Raw genomic sequence first — 22,568 nt, 5'->3', positions numbered from 1 at the left:
TGTTGTTTTTTTTTTAACATTGTGTTTCACTTTTTAACGTAAAGTAGGGCCGGCCTTAGGCATTGAGAGGCAAACTAGGCAGTCACCTAGGGCCTTCGATTGGTGGGGGCCCCGCATAGGACTCTTAGACTATTTTTTAAAGAGAAGAGATATCTAAACTTGTCACCAATGTTATTCTTAGAGTACACTTGCCTGACCAGTTTTAAAAAAAAATTGTGTAGTATTTTTTTTTTATGTTTTTTTTTTTTCATTATTTTTCTGGACTCTTATTTCCTTTGGGGCCGACAAATTCACTTCGCCTAGGACCTCAAATTATCTAAGGCCGGACCTGCCTAAAGGTTAAAGTAGTTATATTCAGCTTATAACACAAAGAAATGGTTGAAAATAAGACGTTATTATAAAAACGATCTGAGCAGACAAAAGTAAAATGTAAACAAAGAGGCCCCTGTCATAAAGTTCCCCTCTCAGACCTTGTAATCTAAAGGTCATCTGTTTCTGTGGCCTACGGTTAACGAGGGTGTCATGTGGCCAGCACAACGACAACCCGCCTTTACTTTTCCCCAACTAATGTGAGGTACCCATTAGAGCTAGATACAAATCAGTCTTCAACAGGATTCGAGCCCTGTACCCCGGTTCGGAAGCCAAGCACTTTACCACTCAGCCACAGCGCCCCCCCCCCCAATCTCAGAACTATATTTCGTTCTAATGTATGAGGTTTTCTTCTTTCCTTATTTTGTTCTTTATAAATACCATTTCCTATTAGTTCTTTGCTGTCTTTTTCCTAATGCCTTTTCATTTTTTTGTTTGTTTCTAATGTGAGGTCGTGCTATCGGAATGCGCTAAAGGAACCAATAAGGCTTTTGTTCGTGTGATATCAACACGATTGTATCACTCCGCCGTAAAAGTAGATCTACATTAAATAATAAATCTTATCTGGGTAATTTTTTTTAACATATACAGGAAGAGGATGATGCGATGGTGACACAGGTTTATCCTGCAGTCCTGATACAGGAGTATCCTGCAGTCCTGATACAGGAGTATCCTGCAGTCCTAATGCCAAATACTAAGTGAACAGATATGCAATCTATAACAAGCCGCTGCTATTACTCTGTCATACTATATACAAGTGTATAACATTTTGAAAACCTCTCATCTCTTATCCGTAGCTAATAGAATTCGTTTAACAATAATGCCTCTCCTTAAGAATGACCCGTGGTCAATCTTGTTTCTTCTTTTTTAGCTGACCACTTGAGGATCAAATCTGATCGGAAATGTTTCCACCCTATTGTTCTCAGCAGCGTTTACCTCCCTTTGGTACGAAGTCCGAACGTAGCTTGAGGGCAGCCTGAGTTAAGTAATTCCCCCCCCCCACCCACACACACACACCCTTTTTTCCCACATTGTTCTTCTTGCAGAGGGTTGAGATGTTCCGCCTTACTGCAGTGGGGAGGATTAACGAAAGGACACCTCTGTCTAGGGCCAGATTCTGTTGATACAACTTTACTACAGGCGTACCGTGGCAACAATAGGTTAGAAATCCAACCGGAACTAGCCTCTCTCCAGTCTCTACGTCATAGGCATGTGTAAACGCTCGCAGCTGGGTTTGGAACGACTGAAGGAGGAGGGGGGAATGGGGTAAGAAAATCTACAATTGCTGTGACTTGTTCTATGTCACTATAGTTGGGAACCGCTGAAGAAATCCACAATGTCCTAAACCAGTTTATAAGATGGAGTCATTTTTTTTTTTACATTTTTTTACGAACCTTTAATCTCCTAGAATATATATCTGTCAAAATGAAGAATCCACCGGTTACTGCCCTTTCGATTCCGACTTTATATGAATTTCTCGTCAACGCATCTAAAACGTCAAGTCTATAAATATCTGTCCATTGACTTGCTACTTTCATTGAGCTGGCACACTCCTGTGTTGTGTTTAGCAGAGACAAAGCTGTCTGCACCAGTAGTAACAAGAAGACGCAAACTTAAACTCTATGGCCGCATTACACGGTCTTCGGGGCATGCAAAGACCCTCCTTCAAGGAACAGTACCAGGAAAAAGAAGAGTAGACAGAGAAAGCGATGGGAAGACAACATAAAAGAATGGACAGGCTTGTCATTAAATGAAATTCTATTCAAGGCAAAAGACAGAGAGGAATGAAGAAAGGCGGTAAACAGATCTCGTGTGGTGCCTCAACGGTTTAAAAGAGTAAGGGATAGATGAAGGTGAAGCTACTTAATATCACTGGCATAGTTCTGCCTAGGGGGCGGTGGCTGAGTGGTCAAGCGGTCGGCTTTTGAACCTGTGGTGCTGTGTTCGCATCTCGGTGAATAGTGGGATTTTGAATTTCGAGATTCTTAGGGCGCCCCCGAGTTCAACTAACTCTAATGGGTATCTGACTTTGTTTGGAAAGTAAAGGCAGTTGGTCTTGGTTGGTCATGACACACTGCTCGTTATCCATTAAAGGTCTGAAAGGGGTATTGTACTTTAGTTCTGCCAAGATTGTATTCAAGAAATTACTTTTATTTTATGTAAAACAAAGGAAAAAAAACAACATTAAACATTGCAGATATATTTGTTTAACAACAAAGCACAATTTAGTATGACTCTACGTAGGCCTATAAAGTACCAATTAGTAAGGCACTACCTACGTATAAAGTACCAATTAGTAAGGCACTACCTATGTATAAAGTACCAATTAGTAAGGCACTACCTACGTATAAAGTACCAATTAGTAAGGCACTACCTACGTATAAAGTACCAATTAGTAAGGCACTACCTACGTATAAAGTAGGCCTACCATTTAGTAAGGCACTACCTACGTATAAAGTAGGCCTACCATTTAGTAAGGCACTACCTACGTATAAAGTACCAATTAGTAAGGCACTACCTACGTATAAAGTAGGCCTACCATTTAGTAAGGCACTACCTACGTATAAAGTACCAATTAGTAAGGCACTACCTACGTATAAAGTAGGCCTACCATTTAGTAAGGCACTACCTACGTATAAAGTACCAATTAGTAAGGCACGAAAATAAAATATCGAAGCAGATCTATCTACTAAGTTGCCTGTGGAGCCAAGACCATTCGTCATAATAAGCATTAACAATGACTAGCAACGTCGCAACATATGAGCAGTTAAGACCAATAGCTTGTTGCCACGTCACAGACCTGTATTTAAAGAATCAACAAATCCTACGTTCAATTCCGTTCTATATCATCATACGTATTAAGATATATGCCATCCAATTCCCGCCTCATTTTTCCTATTGTTAACAAAGTGTCAGCCGTCAGCAGAGTGAAGTACAAAGTGTCTTACTACCAAAGTCTGGCTGGTTTAATTATAGAAATACTCATTAAGGAATTATAGGATTAATTGAACAAAATGAAGAAAGATATTGTGTAGAGATCTAATTTATGATTTGTTTTAAAGAAGTGATCCAAACTAGATTTGGGCCATCCACCTTTTTTTTTTTATTTTTGCTCACTTTTTTTGGAGACAGAATTTATTTTTTTTTTAATTTTTGCTCACTTTTTTTGGAGACAGAATTTTTTTTTTTTTACATTTTTGCTCACTTTTTTTTGGAGACAGAATTTATTTTTTTTTTAATTTTTGCTCACTTTTTTTGGAGACAGAATTTTTTTTTTTTACATTTTTGCTCACTTTTTTTTGGAGACAGAATTTTTTTTTTTTAAATTTTTGCTCACTTTTTTGGAGACAGAATTTTTTTTTTTTTACATTTTTGCTCACTTTTTTTTGGAGACAGAATTAATTTTTTTTTTAAATTTTTGCTCACTTTTTTGGAGACAGAATTTATTTTTTTTTAAATTTTTGCTCACTTTTTTGGAGACAGAATTTATTTTTTTTTACATTTTTGCTCACTTTTTTGGAGACAGAATTTATTTTTTTTTTACATTTTTGCTCACTTATTTTGGAGACAGAATTTATTATTTTTTATTTTTTTGCTCACTTATTTTGGAGACAGAATTTTTTTTTTAAAGAAATTCGGAATAATTCTTTTCGTTAATTCTCTACTTAGTTCCGAATAGCATTGAACTTGAATTAAAGATAAAGCAACGCTCTCTAAAGCATGAAGATATATCTACGAGACAGAGACGTTGCAAGTGTACAGTAGGTAGATGTGGCTCCAGTCTGAGGCTAGCATTAGATTTGACCACAGCTTACAAGATGAAGAACACATTGTAAACAGACAATTAGAACAACATCAACACACAGTTTCTGTGGGAAAGTAGAAATTAGCATAGAGACCTTTACCCCTCAGAGCTGGACGAAATGTCAGCTTCTCATACATCGTGGCCAGCTAGCTAGTGGTCAACGAGGTTTTTTTTTAACGAAAGTTTCCCACATGAGCAGATAACTCTTAGCCAGTGGTAAGTCAAACCACCTGAGAGGCCACATGAGGGCGTGAGTAATGTCCCTGGCATGTTTTTTTTTTTTCCACGACGACCAGGCCTTAGTTGTGTAAAGCCAATGACTGCCTCTCTTGGATTGTCTGATACTTTTGTCCATCTGGTGGTCGTTGTTGCATTTTGGTTTGTGGTGGTGCGCAGAGTTGTCGCCTTCTCAAAATGTCGAAATACAGTGGCCAGGCGTGGGAGAGTTTGGAACGGAATGATTGAGATTTAGATTCCAGGCTTATTGACCTACCAGGTGACTTGAAGCAGACATCAATTAAAGAGAGGTCAATGTGGATGTTCCAAGACAATTGAAGCAATAAACTAGAAAAACAGCTTACAGTGACCATTGGAAGAAGCAAAGGCGAAATTCTGATTTGTCCATTTAATATTTCACATTAGTGAAAATAATTAGCATTTGGAAAGGTTTGAAAAAAAAAAAACAAGACAAATCTTATACCGATAAATTCGTGAACGAGAAAGAGGGAAAGATGAAGAGGAGACAATGAGAGTGAGGGAGAAGGAGAAGAGAGAAAGGTATAGTGAGAGAATGGTATAGTGAGAGAATGGTATAGTGGGAGAAAGAGTATGGAAGGGATCCCCTATTTAATTATAATTAGGGACATCTAGAGTACTGCTGAAAAGTTCTCATAAGATGTCTACATGTATGAATGTTATGGCCAGTTTGTAAATAATTTTAAAGCTTAAAAAACAAAAAAAATATTTAAAAAAAATACAAATACACTCGTAATACATTGTTGTTGTTTTTTTAACGTAACCGGAATCAGTAATGCAATAAATGTGTAATAGATGTAAACAAACAATAATCAATCTTTGCAAGTATAAATATTTTTACCAATTGTTTTTGTTTATCACAACGTCCTGTTTTAAGCTTCCTCGTACGCTCTGATCCAATCCCTTGTCTGGACCTGTTGGTAAAAGGGGAGGGGAAAGAAAGGAGGGGGGGTGGTATCTGGGTGAATGTTACCGGGATTTTAAAAAAGTCTATAAAAAATAATGGAGAGGGGGAAAGACGTGAATTTGAGCTTATGGCTCAAGCCTCCTGAAACCGATACACTAACCACTCTGCTAATGAAGTGCTTATGAAAACAGACTATTGTATATTTATCTATTGTTTATTTCAAACCTACTTTAAAGCCTCGACCAACAAAGAAGATTGTATAGTTATATATTGTTTGTTTCAATTTAAAGCTTCGACCTATAAAGGGGACTAATTCAACTAAATCACACCCATCAAGTAAACTTTCTCTTCCTTGTTCAATAAAAAACGCAATAATTAATTACCAATAGTTAATAAACTAATTGGTTAATTTGTTTTTATTGATTCTTGTGTTGTTAGATAAATGAAATAATTGTGCCAAATTTCAGCTTGATCTGACATTGGGTGTGGGAGAAATAACGTGAGCAAACCTTTTACCATTCTTACTAATATGGTCCCTTCTGTTATTATTATTGTTATTATTATTTACTATTAATAGTAAATACTTGTAAAAATGAAGTATTGCTATGGAAAACTGCTTGCATAGTTAATTTAAAAGATAAAAAATTTCTAAAAATATGAAAAGAATAGATGTTGCATCAGAACTTTGAATGATCTAAAATATCATGATATCCTTTTCTAGTGGGGTTTTTTTTTTTCGGTCTAAACGGGACAGACGGGCAGACACAAGACTAATAGCGGCCATTCCCCTTTTGGGTTCCACTAATAAAAAGGTGTTGTTTTCACGATTGATGAGGTTGGCTTATTCACAACTATATTGGGCTTATAGTTCAGAAAACATAACATCACATTTTCAACTATTAGATCTCGAAAATACACTTGGTGTTAAGATATTAGATGGTTGACATTGATGTATTCAACAAGACTCGGTGCATGTACTTTAGATTTCAACATAGAAAGGAAGTGAATGGTAACAATGGTCAGGGGCACGTAACACTTGACTCAAAGTCTTACAAATATTGTTCAGACTTACAGTCTCGTTGGATTGTTTCCCCTTGTTCTCCCAGCCAAGTTGTGAATGATTGTTTCTTTACTAACGCAAATCTAAGTTTAAAAAAAAAAAAGCGGAGTGGTTACCCTTTGCTCCCAACTCACATCCCCACATCAACCTATATTCCTCCCTGTTGATAATCAGAAACAGAGAATTGTTTTATTAAAACATACATTGGACTTTGCTTCTTTGTTTTGGCAAGTCTGACACGAGAATGCAAGAAAAAAAAAGGAAAAAAAAAAAAAGGGGGAGGGGAGGGGGAAAGGAATAAAAAAAAAGGGGTGGGGGAGTTTCGACAAGGACTACGTAACAGGACGTAACAGGACGTATCAGGACGTAACATGACGGTCTTTGCCAAAATCGTTAGAACATTGTTTCGAAATGCGTGCAACATTTGAAATGTATTCCCATGAGCAGTGAAGTTTACAACTACTCAGGTAGTCGAGTCCTGACTTGATAGAGATACAAAGCAAAGTGGCTGACTCCTCTACCACCAAAGAGAAGTCTAGTTAACCTGCGATAATTGTGGACGGGAGTGTCTCGCTAAAAAAGGGTTCCACAGTCACATTGAAAAGTTTTCTGCGAGATAAACCATAGTCGTTACGTCTGAAGGAGGCAAAACCAACAGAGCAAAGTTTTACCTGGGCTCATGTGGCTTAGTGCAATGTAAGATATTCTCAGAGCTTTCAATGCATCCATACAAGTTGAAAAGAAACTAAACGTGGCTTAGCTGCCTTGGCTGTGAAGAATCCTAAGAATAGCATGCATGTCACCAACAGAGAAGTCCTTACCCACTAGGGCACTCGTTCCTTGAGTTTATATGCTGACCGGACGTCGCAAAAGATTCGCTCATTCTAATGGAATATGTTGTCTAATGGAATATGTTGTCTCGCAGTTTACGTGCGAAATTTCAGCTGTAGAGGATAATAAAAATGTCCTATTTGCATGTTGTTGTTTTTTTACTATAAAGAAAGAGATCGATATATCTATGGAAACTAACAACCATATAGGGTAAACAAAACAAACATCAGTTAAACACTTTTTAACGCGGAACAAAATATTAAGGTACAAATAATTATTGGCGCACCTCCACCTCCCCCGCCCCCGGACGGAGTGAAGGTTTCTAAACTTGGAGCTTTGGGTGTGGTTATGAGCCTGTACCAAGCATAGATATTTATAAATAGATAAAAATTAAATAAATATAAATTATCTTCTTATCTTATAATGTAAATGTATATACATATATATATATATATATATTGATCTCGATGCACACGTGTGTTTGAGCAGACAGGGGTACACAGGAGTGTGTTTTGCTACATGTGTCAGAGATTTCTTTCGGTTCTGCTTACAATTACTGTATCCAAACGTCTTCCCCCCCCCCCTTTCTCCATCAAGGTGTCGAGCCGAGTCGGGAGGGGGGATGGGGGAAGGTGAGACCTGGGGGGGGGCTTGAAGGTTTAAGGAAAAGTAGAGAATACAACTTTTGGACGATAACTGCAGTGGTGGTCGCCTCCCCTTGAATCATAAACTTGTTGAAGTTTCTTTTTTTTTTTTGAGGCTCTGACCTTTTGTTTTATTTCTCTCCCCCGCCCCGACTGGCGTAGATGAGGAGGTGAACAGTCCCCAGTGCCCACATGAGCGTGAGTGTGTTTGCTCACACAGGGCGGGAGACCTCGTCGCCTGGACGCGCCAACAAGCCCAGGTTACCTAAAGTTTGTACTTAGCTCCGTACATAAACACTGTTGATTGGGCTCCTCTTGAGAATAGCAAAGTGCTATGTAAACGACTTTGACGATGAAGTCCGGAGCTGAATAGCTGCTCTGGAGGGACGTTGACGGGAATACTTAACAATCTAACCGAGATCGCTTTGTAATGTTTCTAACGTTCGTTGTGCAGAGAACTTTCAATGATAATTACGTTTATGTACATTAAATGTTGTTCTGTATTGTTCAAACTCAAGGAAAACACGAACACATATGTTTCCGTGACACAAAGAATTGTAGAAAATACACATAGCAAATACGTAACAGAACAAAATTGTAGAAAATACCCATAGCAAATACGTAACAGAACAAAATTGTAGAAAATACCCATAGCAAATACGTAACAGAACAAAATAGTAGAAAATACCCATAGCAAATACGTAACAGAACAAAATAGTAGAAAATACCCATAGCAAATACGTAACAGAACAATATTGTAGAAAATACCCATAGCAAATATGTAACAGAACAATATTGTAGAAAATACCCATAGCAAATATGTAACAGAACAAAATTGTAGAAAATACCCATAGCAAATACGTAACAGAACAAAATAGTAGAAAATACCCATAGCAAATACGTAACAGAACAATATTGTAGAAAATACCCATAGCAAATATGTAACAGAACAAAATTGTAGAAAATACACATAGCAAATACGTAACAGAACCAAATTGTAGAAAATACACATAGCAAATACGTAACAGAACAAAATTGTAGAAAATACCCATAGCAAATACGTAACAGAACAAAATTGTAGAAAATACCCATAGCAAATACGTAACAGAACAAAATAGTAGAAAATACCCATAGCAAATACGTAACAGAACAAAATAGTAGAAAATACACATAGCAAATACGTAACAGAACAAAATTGTAGAAAATACACATAGCAAATACGTAACAGGACAGAATTGTAGAAAATACACATAGCAAATACGTAACAGAACAGAATTGTAGAAAATACACATAGCAAATACGTAACAGAACAAAATTGTAGAAAATACCCATAGCAAATACGTAACAGAACAAAATAGTAGAAAATACCCATAGCAAATACGTAACAGAACAATATTGTAGAAAATACCCATAGCAAATATGTAACAGAACAAAATTGTAGAAAATACACATAGCAAATACGTAACAGAACAAAATTGTAGAAAATACACATAGCAAATACGTAACAGGACAGAATTGTAGAAAATACACATAGCAAATACGTAACAGAACAGAATTGTAGAAAATACACATAGCAAATACGTAACAGAACAAAATTATAGAAAATACACATAGCAAATACGTAACTGAACAAAACTGTAGAAAATACACATAGCAAATACGTAACAGAACAAAACTGTAGAAAATACACATAGCAAATACGTAACAGAACAAAACTGTAGAAAATACACATAGCAAATACGTAACAGAACAAAACTGTAGAAAATACACATATGTTTCCGTGACACAAAGAATTGTAGAAAATACCCATAGCAAATACGTAACAGAACAAAATTGTAGAAAATACCCATAGCAAATACGTAACAGAACAAAATTGTAGAAAATACCCATAGCAAATACGTAACAGAACAAAATTGTAGAAAATACCCATAGCAAATACGTAACAGAACAATATTGTAGAAAATACCCATAGCAAATATGTAACAGAACAAAATTGTAGAAAATACACATAGCAAATACGTAACAGAACAAAATTGTAGAAAATACCCATAGCAAATACGTAACAGAACAAAATAGTAGAAAATACCCATAGCAAATACGTAACAGAACAAAATAGTAGAAAATACCCATAGCAAATACGTAACAGAACAATATTGTAGAAAATACCCATAGCAAATATGTAACAGAACAATATTGTAGAAAATACCCATAGCAAATATGTAACAGAACAAAATTGTAGAAAATACACATAGCAAATACGTAACAGAACAAAATTGTAGAAAATACCCATAGCAAATACGTAACAGAACAAAATAGTAGAAAATACCCATAGCAAATACGTAACAGAACAATATTGTAGAAAATACCCATAGCAAATATGTAACAGAACAAAATTGTAGAAAATACACATAGCAAATACGTAACAGAACAAAATTGTAGAAAATACACATAGCAAATACGTAACAGGACAGAATTGTAGAAAATACACATAGCAAATACGTAACAGAACAGAATTGTAGAAAATACACATAGCAAATACGTAACAGAACAAAATTATAGAAAATACACATAGCAAATACGTAACTGAACAAAACTGTAGAAAATACACATAGCAAATACGTAACAGAACAAAACTGTAGAAAATACACATAGCAAATACGTAACAGAACAAAACTGTAGAAAATACACATAGCAAATACGTAACAGAACAAAACTGTAGAAAATACACATATGTTTCCGTGACACAAAGAATTGTAGAAAATACCCATAGCAAATACGTAACAGAACAAAATTGTAGAAAATACCCATAGCAAATACGTAACAGAACAAAATTGTAGAAAATACCCATAGCAAATACGTAACAGAACAAAATTGTAGAAAATACCCATAGCAAATACGTAACAGAACAATATTGTAGAAAATACCCATAGCAAATATGTAACAGAACAAAATTGTAGAAAATACACATAGCAAATACGTAACAGAACAAAATTGTAGAAAATACACATAGCAAATACGTAACAGGACAGAATTGTAGAAAATACACATAGCAAATACGTAACAGAACAGAATTGTAGAAAATACACATAGCAAATACGTAACAGAACAAAATTATAGAAAATACACATAGCAAATACGTAACTGAACAAAACTGTAGAAAATACACATAGCAAATACGTAACAGAACAAAATTATAGAAAATACACATAGCAAATACGTAACAGAACAAAACTGTAGAAAATACACATAGCAAATACGTAACAGAACAAAACTGTAGAAAATACACATAGCAAATACGTATTTAGCTTTTACATGAATTTGGATTTACAACACAGTCGAGCATTCAACATTATCAGAAATCGTATATAGTTCATGTGAGCATTCATATCGTTCAATGACAGATACCCACCGCAGTTGATGACTTATGAAGTCTTCGTGGCAACTCTAGGGGCAGCTGACAGAACGTTACTTCCAACTAACAAACAAAAGATATAATTACGTCCTACGCCTTTCATGATTAAATCTAGTCATGCATGTCAATCAATGAATTAAACTCTGCTAAGTAGTTGGCTTTCATGATTCAGGCAACCTATTCCATTCTCTGATAGCACATGGTGTCAATGCTCTTTTTCTTCTCTAATATACGTATGTCTACTTCAATGTTCATTACTAAATGTACCCAAGTCCTGGGCAATACCGTAACGACACATATAACGACAGAATAAAGATTCAGAATGCCAGTTCACAGACATATAACATGTTTATTACATACACTGTAATATAATATAAACAGGCTCAGTTCTGACAAATGAAATATCCAGTATCAATTAAAATATAACAGCTTAATATCCCATAGACTGAATAATGACTACACAGAAAATAATTAGAGTCTACACTTCAACTCTATAATCAAACGTCCAACTGTCCTGGACTAGGAACAAAACCACACTGCTTTATTATGAGTTACATTCCATTAAAAAAAAACATATCACAAAGTAAAACAATCCAAAACAATAACATTTTTGAAGTCAACAACCTGAATTGCCCCCCCCCCCCTTTTCTCCTCTACAGTAAACAGGAGACCCAGGCTGACCAGAACTCATTCCTGACACTTGGGAAGGAGGACTTGTACGAATTAGTTCTAGCGTATGGACTAAGAGATGGGAGTTTATCTTTGTGTCTTTAGAAGTATTTCATTAGGTTTTGTTTTTGTTTTTGTAAGTTATGGTTTACTGTTTTATGTATTAAAGCTTCTTTTTCTTCTTCTGTCTTGAAGTGTCTCTAAGTTTAGAGATTTTACTGACGGTGTCATTCTAATCCACTTGGAATATTTTTAACCAACGAAGACCTTGTATTTCGAAAGTCAAATTCTTTGGTTACTGCCAAAGACAAAAGTTCTGTATCCAGAATTATACAAACATGCAATAGTTTGAAACTTCCTCTAGTGACTCTAGTGTATGTCAGTTGAATGTTGTATAAAGTCAGTCTCAGGTATTAACCAGGAAAATGTGTCCAGGAATGTCCTCCTGTTGTCGCCCAGCTGCGTGAGGCTAGTACTCAATCACTTAATGGAGTCATCCTACTTAGGCGATTGACCCGATCCAATCAGAGTTCAGTTGAGGTGTATAATTAATATATGTATTTAGTAGCCCAATGAGTTCAAGTTTGTTTTTTAGCGGCCCCCGTAAGGGGAAAAAGCCGCTATTAGGTTTGTGCCAAATGTCCGTCTGTCCGTCTGTCCATCTGTCACACTCAGATCTCGAAAACTAGAAGAGATATGAAAAATATTATTTCATCATTAAATGCGGCTTGAAAAGTTTAGGTGCAACGGCTACTTTTGGTTTTCTAAAAGCAAACCGTTTAATTTAAAAAATTAATTATGCAAGCGATTTTTTCATAAAAATACACCAATTCTAAAACAATTACGTAAATGTAAGGGAGGCAATGTTACAATATGCTAACAAAGATGGGCAATTTTTGTGTATTTTCAGTATCACTAAGTCAAATATATTTTTAAAATGTACAGGAAATGTTTACAACAAATATAAATAATAGTTAAAGATGTTTTTTCTGGTCAACTAGCTGCTAAAATTAAAAGAAAACATTTCTGTTTGTTTATAAAGGCTAATAATGCATTTTGTATGTAAATATCACGCACATTTTTTTTAATGGACTTTTTATGCAGCGATTTTCGTGCAGTAGCGTAACGTCGCTACATGACCAGGTGGTGCTAAACCAATTCCTTAAACTTTTTTAAAAAATCAGATTTTATTTATTTTTTCTTTAGTGCCCCCATCCGACTAAAAGAAGATTATTTTTGTGCGTTATGTTTGTTGGTCGGTCTGTCCGTCACGATTAGATTAAAAAAAACTAGAACTCTAAAAGCTATTGAAAATCTGATTTACCCTTTAATTTTCCTCCCGTAACATCTCAATAGCTTTAATTATCTAAAAATTGATTGTTCCGGATTTTTTTGTGCAAAACTAATCAACCCCAACAAATGTTTGTTTGCTCTTCTAATTTATATTACATTCAATTTCCATGTTTAAACGTTGCAAAAACACATTATCAATAATATGTTGTTCCGTTTTTTATGTAAATAGCATATTAATGCTAAATCAAAATCTCTATACTGACTTATATTTCATTAAGTGTAAAAATGTTCCGGATATTGTTTTATAAAACATGAATTATGCCTAATCATTGTTTGAAATCGCATAATTTACTAATATTACACTTATATTATTTGACAATGTGTCACTATAATTTGGTTATCAATATCAAATTGTTCCGTATTTTCATCTTTAAACAAATTTTAAAAATATCGACAATAGGTTGTTCAGGGCTTAAAAAAAAAGTAATTTACTAGAATTGATTACTGAACATTACTTTTTAGACATTTAATTTTCTTGCTGAAACATAACATAGAAGTTTTGTAATCGATAAAGAAAGTTCCGGATTTTGTTTCTTACAAATCGTCGCCAGAAATTTCCGAATTTTTAAAAAAATCTACTAACGCCAAATAATTGTTTGAACTCAATCTTCTAATTAATAAACAAATAATCTTCTCATTTACGAAATAATGTTTTTATGGATTTTTATGAAAAATATTTTAACTCACTATTCTCTTACAGTACATTTAACTTTCTACCTAAAACATTAAAAAATCTAATTATCGTTAATATTATGTTCCGATTTTCAAGGAAAACAGAATCCAAACACCAAAGTAAGGTATGAAAATCTCTCCACATGGCTGTAGTACATCTAATTTTTATACGAGACCATCCAAAAAAATTAATTAACGGTATTACATTTATCTGAAATTCTCTTTTTCTTTTACTATTTATACAGAACAATCTATTATATAAACTTTTCAATTGTGTTCATGCCTAAAAATTATTGCAATGTTTTGAAACGTAAAATAAAGGTTAATCAATTTTTAATAACTTTTAGCTGTTGTTTTTTTATATCAAGATGACGGACAGACCGACTGACAGACAAAACGCAAAAACAATGCGGCTTTGATCCTCTTTAAATAAATTCTATTAGAACTCAGTGCACCAATGTCTATGAACCCTTGTTAAATATCTCGTGTAAATAAAGACATTTTTTATGGTACCGCTACTAGCCTATTGTGAGGTAATGGAATTTTTTTTCTTTGACGTCACATGAATTACTCTTTAAATGTAATGCTAAAAGAACGCACTCGGTGCACCGATGTCTATTAACCCTCGAAAATTGCTCGTATTGATGAAAACATATTTTAGTCTAACTAAGCCGTGTGATGTAGTGTTTTTTTTTCCTTTGACGTCATATGGAATGAATTCTTTAAATGAAATGAAAAAATAACTCGGTATAGTAATGTTTATTAAGCCTCGTTATGTGACTCGCGTTTAAAAAAGGAATGATATCTTGATTTAGATCTAATCTAGATTTTTTAAACTAGATCTAGATTTTTATTACAGTATATCTATATCTGGATTTATATTCTAATTAAAATTATTTTAGAGTCTTGATCTACAATTTCTAGATCTAGTTAAAACTAAAATAGACTAGATTAAGATGTAGAATTTCAATTTCTAAACTTAAAGTGTAAAAAAAAAGTGTAGATTTTCATTTCCAAACGTTTTGATCAATATTGCAATGTTTTAATATACTAAAACTAATCTACTTTTTTTTATTTAATTTAAATTTACGGCTAATGAATCTTTGAAACATTATTACTTTTGACCATCAAAATTAAATCACCTCTTGAATATTATTTGCGAATATGCAGATCCGACAGGGATCCGACTTCGACGGGAGCCGCCTCTGAGTTTGTGTAACACAAACTCTCTTTGTAATCTTGTTGTATTCTGTAGAAGATTACATTGCCCAAAACACATAAGACAAAAACATAGGTTCCGTTTTCAAAACAATTAAGGTGAACATTGTTCAGAAATTGTTCAAACTTTGCGTATCAATTTTTTTTACAGATATATATTGTCTTTATTACTATATTAGCTCACAACAGTTAATGTAAAGTGTAAAGTAATAATAATAATCATAAAGGTCAAGGCTGTTAGTGGTTTAAACAAATAGTAAATTTCCCATAAAATTAATAAAATTAAAAAATAGTCAAGGATATTCCCAAAAGAAATTTTTTTTTTGGAAAAAAAAATTGTTTATTTAGAAACCATTGTATTCAAAGAATATTTAGTTAAAATTGACATACTAAGTACCGAGCATCCTCAAACAAAGCAACATATACATACAGCTTTTTTCTTGTATACTAACAACGCTTTTAATCAATAGATCTATAAAAGTAGTAATCTTCAATTAGATTTGTATCTTCAAATAAATGTGATAGTAGACCATAATCTTCATTTAGATTTGTACCTTCAAGTAAATGTGATAGTAAACCATAGGTTACATTTGTTCATTGTCTATAGAACAAAATGGGATAGCTGACAAAGTAGTGATATCACTCAATGACCTACTAAATATAATAAATGTATAGATTCCGGTAATTAAAAAAATTGAAAAAGTCACAAATGCAATTTATCCTTTCTTGTGTCGCAAAATTTTGGCATTGTCCATCTGTGTATTAATTTGTTCTACTGTGTGAAAAAAAACTCCTTAAATTTAGATGTGGTCATTTCTATAGGAAGATTTTTTTTTCCATCTTTGTCTGTAGTCACTATCATCATTGTGATCATTGGTTAGTTCAAATTTTTGACGTCATTACTGCTGACAGCCATGCTGACTTTCAATTTGATGTTTACATCTGTCATTTCATTTCAAAGTTCATGTTTTTTTTTGTTTTTTTTTTTAAGGAAACCTCAGGTTAAGTCCAGCCAAGATACACCAATATATGTGAAATGTTCAAAATATTTAAGGGAGCAATGTTTCTAAGCATATAAGCTTTTAAAAATATGAATAAAATGTTTAAAAAAAAAATGAACTTTGGATATTGGGAATCATATTAATCGTTTCCATGTCATAAGAATGTTCACAAATTTCAGGTGTACTCTGGACTCTGTGTGTATTTTATTGTTTAGAAAATGTGAACTGGATTTTAAAAATCAAAATATAAACATCTTGAGCTTCTCAAAAACAATATTTCCAAATCGTAGATAGTGAGATCTGGTCACGCGGTTTGCGCGCTGGACTATCGTTTGGATTTTTCGATGGTCTCGGGTTCAAACCCTGCCTGCTCCCATCCCCAGTCGTTTGGACTAGGAAGTAGATTATCTTCAACTCTGAAGGAACATCCGAAACACGTGAAACTTTTAACAAACATTTTTACTAATCTCGTTTCGGAGAGTCATCGTCTTGCTGTTTTGACGCATCAACGTTGTCATCGCTTAGTGAGAGGGAGATTGTTATTGCATATTATGCGGGGCTCTGTACTTGTTATCTGAGACCACTGAAGCAAAGAAGATACACCAGAACTTATAAGGACAGATTCACTGCAAGACAAGATTAGTTGAAAGCAAGAAGGCCTATAAAGAAGACGGCTCATTATTTCTTGTATTGGATCCAAGCCTTTACAAAAACAAATAACGTTTTCATCATCGCAGCAACTTAAAAAAAAAAGTTGCTCAGTGATATTAAACTGCCTGGTCGTGTGGTATACACTTCGGACTCTCGTCATTATGGTCCCGAGTTCGAATCTTTCCCACTTCCATCCCCCCCCTCCCCCTTTCCCTGTCGTCCTGCAAGAGGTTTGGGTTTGCATAAGGTCATTTTCATTTCTGAAAGAATGTTGAAAACATACTAAAGCAAAACAAATAAAGAAGGCGTCGCCGGTGGGTAAATTTTAGTAGTTCACATAGCCGTCATGTTATAATTGTGTTTAAATAGAATTCCTCAACCTCAAAGTCATAATTGGGCTAGAGCTAGAGCTAGATCTATATTTAGATGAAAAAAGAAAGAAGAAGAAAGATTCTTCTAATCTGTCATCCCTACCAGCTTGATTATCGTCTGCTGTCTTTTGTTTACGTCTGCCGCGTAAGGAGGGCATTAACATTGAAAATAGTTTCTCGCCGGAAGTCGAACTACCGCTAGAAGGTAACAAACAGACGCCACGTAAAAATAAGCACTATTTTCTTTGAGTTATTCTTACGCCCTGTGGCGGTGCTCAGGCCATCTTTTGTTTGGGTCCAGATATATGAGAAACATTGTATATTGTTGTTTTTTCCTTGAGCTTCCGCCTCGTTTCACGGACTTTTTGCCTTTCAAGTCAAAGGGTAAGACGCCGTGGTATTTCACTGGCAATAACACTGCTACTAGCCCGCCATTTCTTCAACAACGACCACAAAGTCTTATCAAAGATAGAAGTTGCAGAAGGAGAGCCCGGGTTGGGAGAAATAGAAGGGCAATAGCAAGGGGGGAGAGACACAAATATAGAAATAGAGGGGGGTGTTATTGCTAACAGACTGAAGACATGGCCACATATGATATCCAGCGACCACTCAAAGAGAATCTTTCCCAAAATAAATGCAGTTAGAGAGTTTATCTTCTGCTTCGTTGGTCTCCGGCACTGAAGTCACGTGGGCAGGAAGAAACACTAAGGGCCCAGCAACAGAGGGAGCCCGTCAAGCGCGTGTCATAGAACCCCCGTAATAGGGAATTGAGAATGGCAAACTATTGACACGTGATAACAACAATAGGACATACAAAATCCCCCTCCCTCCTTTCAAATACCCAACATCATAAAGAATAATAAAAATAATAGTAATAGTAAAAGTGGCTAAAACCTGTATAAAAGCTAGATTGTCTTACATTGATGCCAGTCAGCTATTGCTAGAAACAGAAGACTCATATGAACCTCTAAGCAAATAGAAATAGACCCGGTAAGCATAAACAAGAAAAAAGTAAAACAAATATAGTTTTGAAAAAAAACAACACTCTATTATACAAGTAAAATTAAAAATAAATATAAATAAGAAATAAAAAAAAATAAGTCTTATTAGATTTCGTGCTTGTACCTTGGCACTGTCAGCTCGATGTACCCATGTGTCTAACCATTAGACCAGAACTACTTTGTATAATTGTGAATGTTTTATTATTTAGTAAGAGTAAAAATTACAACCCGTCAAAATTCAGATTTTGAAAAATCTCTCTAGTGGGCGCCCCACTCTTGTGAATCCCAATGGGCAGTAGCCACGCCTACCTCTCTTATATCCGTACCTTCTTTCAAGAAGTCATTAGTTAACTTGCATGACTAGATTGACCTAGGAACATGTGTAGGGCGTAACCATCTTCTTTTTTTGAAGTAACGTTTGTATTTTATATGAAAGGATAAGATAACATTTTTAAATTTTACATATCTCAGTTGTTTTTTTATTGTTTATAAAATATGACTGTTGATATTAAATTTTCAGAAACAAAGATAAAATGTATTGAGATAAAAGATTTATTTCAGTGAGATCAAGCACAATTCGCATGTAAAATAAAAAAGAATTCCAACAAGAACTACACTGAACACATTGATTCTCAATTTTGAATCCAACCGGAAGTGTCGAGCTATTCTTCTGTTCAACAACCAATCAAGTCTGCTGTCTGAAGGTCTTCCTCTCCAAGGGGGCTTAACTAGATTTTAACACCTCACATTTATCTCCCTTGAAATTCGCAGATCGCCAACTTAATCAATTATGAATGATGCGATATTATCTGGTCTAATGACAGGGTGGCTAAATGAAGACCGCGGTCCATTTTGTCGCCAGGGGGGAAGGTACAATTGTTTCTAAACGAAGACCACTCTCCCAACTTGTCATCGGTCAACGGAAGCTTTCAGATTGAAACTCAATCAGCTTGGGCGGCCGGCGATCTTAGCACATTGAAGTCTTTAAGTCATAGTGGTTAGGGAGTTGTTAGGTCTGTTACTCCATCTTAAGTTTTTATCTAAGGATATCAGCCGTTCAAAAATTATGGTTTCATGTTTAAACGTATGTACATTTGAGTAGGGGGGGGGCAATGTCATCAGAGTTTACGTTGACATCAGGACATCAGAGTTTACGTTGACATCAGGACTTTGTCCCTAAGACAATGTCGAGCGTGTAAATGTCACAAGTAAACGCTCATTGCAACCAGTTTGGACAGATTATGTACGCTTCTCAAATGTTTGGGAAGTCTGACAAGCTAGTGCTATTAAGTTGGGTGATAGAAAACTGAAATATAGATAATGGTGATATAAAATAATCAACAGATTCACAGTATTTGTCTACATTCTCTCTGTCATTCAAAGTTTATTATAAAATGAAATCCTCGCTGCAGGGTCTCTGGTGTGTATTTTATGTGTCAGCCTCTTTCTAGCTTCTGGGAAGCAACCTTTTGTTTCAGCCATGCCTCTCTTCCATTACAATTTCTCGTAGAAGGTAGAAAATAAGCATTGCATAAGAGTGTCATCTCCCGGGGCGTGCACTTGTAGGCCTAGACAGAACCTATTTTACATATTGGAAGCAAACAAGGTCAATCTTACTTCGTTTACACAGACCTAGATTGACGTAGACTGGATAATGACCCGATCAGCTAGTATTCGAGATCATAGACATAAATAAATATAGACTGGCCGATAAAAGAGTTTTATGAAAAAAACAAATTGTGACATACAATTTTATGTACTTTATTACACAGCAGTGTAGTTTTGTTTAATCTCTAAGACTGAAGATCATGCAACTTTTCAGAATTCGGAAATCCGACAACAATAGATATACATGTTTTCAAGTTACATGAAGTTATTTCCTTTTTCCAGTCTATATTTATTTATGTCTATGTTCGAGATGTTCATACTGAAGTTATTCACAGTAATCTGCTCTTTACTAGCGTTTGGATTTGAAAAGAAAATGGAAACAACAGGCATAGCGCCATTAAAAGATGAACATAACATAAAACATAATGATAATGAAACTAAAGCAAACATCCTAAACAAATACTTTGCATCAGCATTCTCAGCCCCAGGAGACAAAGACATATTACTGAATTTCAACCAAGCAGACAACATAGAAGATATAGTAGTACAAGAAAATGGAATCTAAAAACTATTAGCCAACACCAAACCAAATAAAGCGTCTGGACCTGATGATATTCCAGCTAGATTACTCAAAGAACTAAGCAATGAGCTAGCCCCAATGTTCAAAATACTCTTTCAGGCTTCGCTTAACCAGGGCAGAGTACCAAAGGACTGGAAAGAAGCTAATGTCGCCCCCCTATTTAAAAAAGGAGAAAAATCTGACCCAGGAAACTACAGACCAGTATCACTTACCAGCATCACATGTAAAATCCTAGAACACATAATATGTAGCAACATCATAAACCACTTAGACAAACATAATGTCCTCACACCATACCAACATGGCTTTAGAAAATATAGATCATGTGAAACACAACTAATAGGACTAATTGATGATTTTTCAAAAGGTTTAGATAATAGTGAACAAATAGATGCTATCTTACTAGATTTTTCTAAGGCTTTTGACAAAGTTCACCACCATAGTTTGCTTAAAAAACTAAAATATTTCGGCATTAATGATCCACTGCATCAGTGGATTAAACATTTTCTGATAGGGAGAGAACAAACTGTAATAATAAATGGCTCTAAATCAACACCGATAACAGTAAACTCAGGTGTACCTCAAGGAACAGTCTTGGGTCCACTACTATTTTTAATTTACATAAATGATTTACCAAATTGCATTACTTCAGGAACAAAAGTCAGATTATTTGCAGACGATTGCATAATATATAGAACAATAAAAACAACACAAGACACAGATATTTTACCAAGAGAATTAGATGAATTACAGAAATGGGAATCAAATTGGAGCATGTCTTTCCACCCAGAAAAATGTCAGTTGTTAAGAGTAACAAAAAAACTAAAACAATTAATTCCACTTATCTTATTCATGGCAAACCAGTAACACAGACTAAAAACGCAAAATACCTAGGTGTTATAATAAATGAAAAACTGTCATGGAATCCACATATTGATGAAACTATAAAAAAAAATCAAACAAAGCATTAGGATTTATTAAAAGAAATTTCTATAAATCAAATAAGAACATAAAACTAAAATGTTATTTAACCTTGGTTAGGCCAATAATAGAATATGCATCCTCCGTTTGGGACCCCTCAACTCAAGAAAACATTAAGAAACTGGAACAGACACAAAATAGAGCAGTGAGATTCATAACAAACGAATATTCACATTTGACTAGAGTAACACCTTTAGTAAAAACACTAAATTTAGAAAGCCTTCAGGACAGAAGACTTAAGAGTAAAGTAGCAATTATACATAAAACACTGAACCATAATCTTCAAATACAAAAACAGAATTTAATAAAATACTCTGAAAGACACAAAGATAAAGGCACACTCCTCGTCCCATATGCTAGGACAAATTTGTACAAATGCTCCTTCTTCCCTAGTGCTATTAGAGCATGGAATGGGTTGCCTGAGCTAGCCAGGAAAACCAGTGACTTGGCAGAGTTTAAGTCATTGGTTAATATGCATGACTAAATGCATGACGCATAGGACGTAATCATCTTCTTTTTTGAAGTAACGTCTGTATTATATAAGAATTCGATTTTTTAGAGCTAGACAAAAATGCACAAAATATCTTATAATCTCAAAGGGCCCTGACACACTTACTCACCACTCACATATCATTAAATCTCCCAAATGCCACGGCGCCTCCGGAAGGAAGGTAGTTTAAATTTAAAAAAAGGACATTTACACATTAAAAAAAATAAAAATTGAAAAAATATTATTTGAGTGCATTAATAAATGAAACGATAAATGTGTATAAAATATTGTGTACAAGCGCGAAGCCCTTTATTCCTAATTCAGACGGTCAATGACGAACTCAGACTTGTTATATATTTTTATAATATATAATAGATTTTAAAAATCCAGCAAGCTATATACTATAAAAGAATAAATGAAACTAGATCTTAACTTAGCTGTTTTAGTTTGATGTGCAGGCGGAGAGAAGAGGGGTATTTTATTTTTGAAAAACAAATCTGAAATTTCCCTTAACGTAAGTAAATAACATACATAAGGTATACAGATTTTGAATTGAACGAGTCATTTTATAAATAAAAGATTTTTTTCGTTGAAATTGTTTAACAAATATTGAGACATTCCGATCAACTGAATGGTGTTTTAATAAGCTCAGTGTTACGGTTATGCTCCCTGCCAATTGCTCTCAACACA

This window comes from Biomphalaria glabrata, chromosome 7 (assembly GCF_947242115.1).
Source record: "Biomphalaria glabrata chromosome 7, xgBioGlab47.1, whole genome shotgun sequence".
Taxonomy (NCBI): Eukaryota; Metazoa; Mollusca; class Gastropoda; family Planorbidae; genus Biomphalaria; species Biomphalaria glabrata.
The sequence above is the reverse complement of the archived record's forward strand: the minus strand, read 5'-3'. Positions refer to the sequence as shown.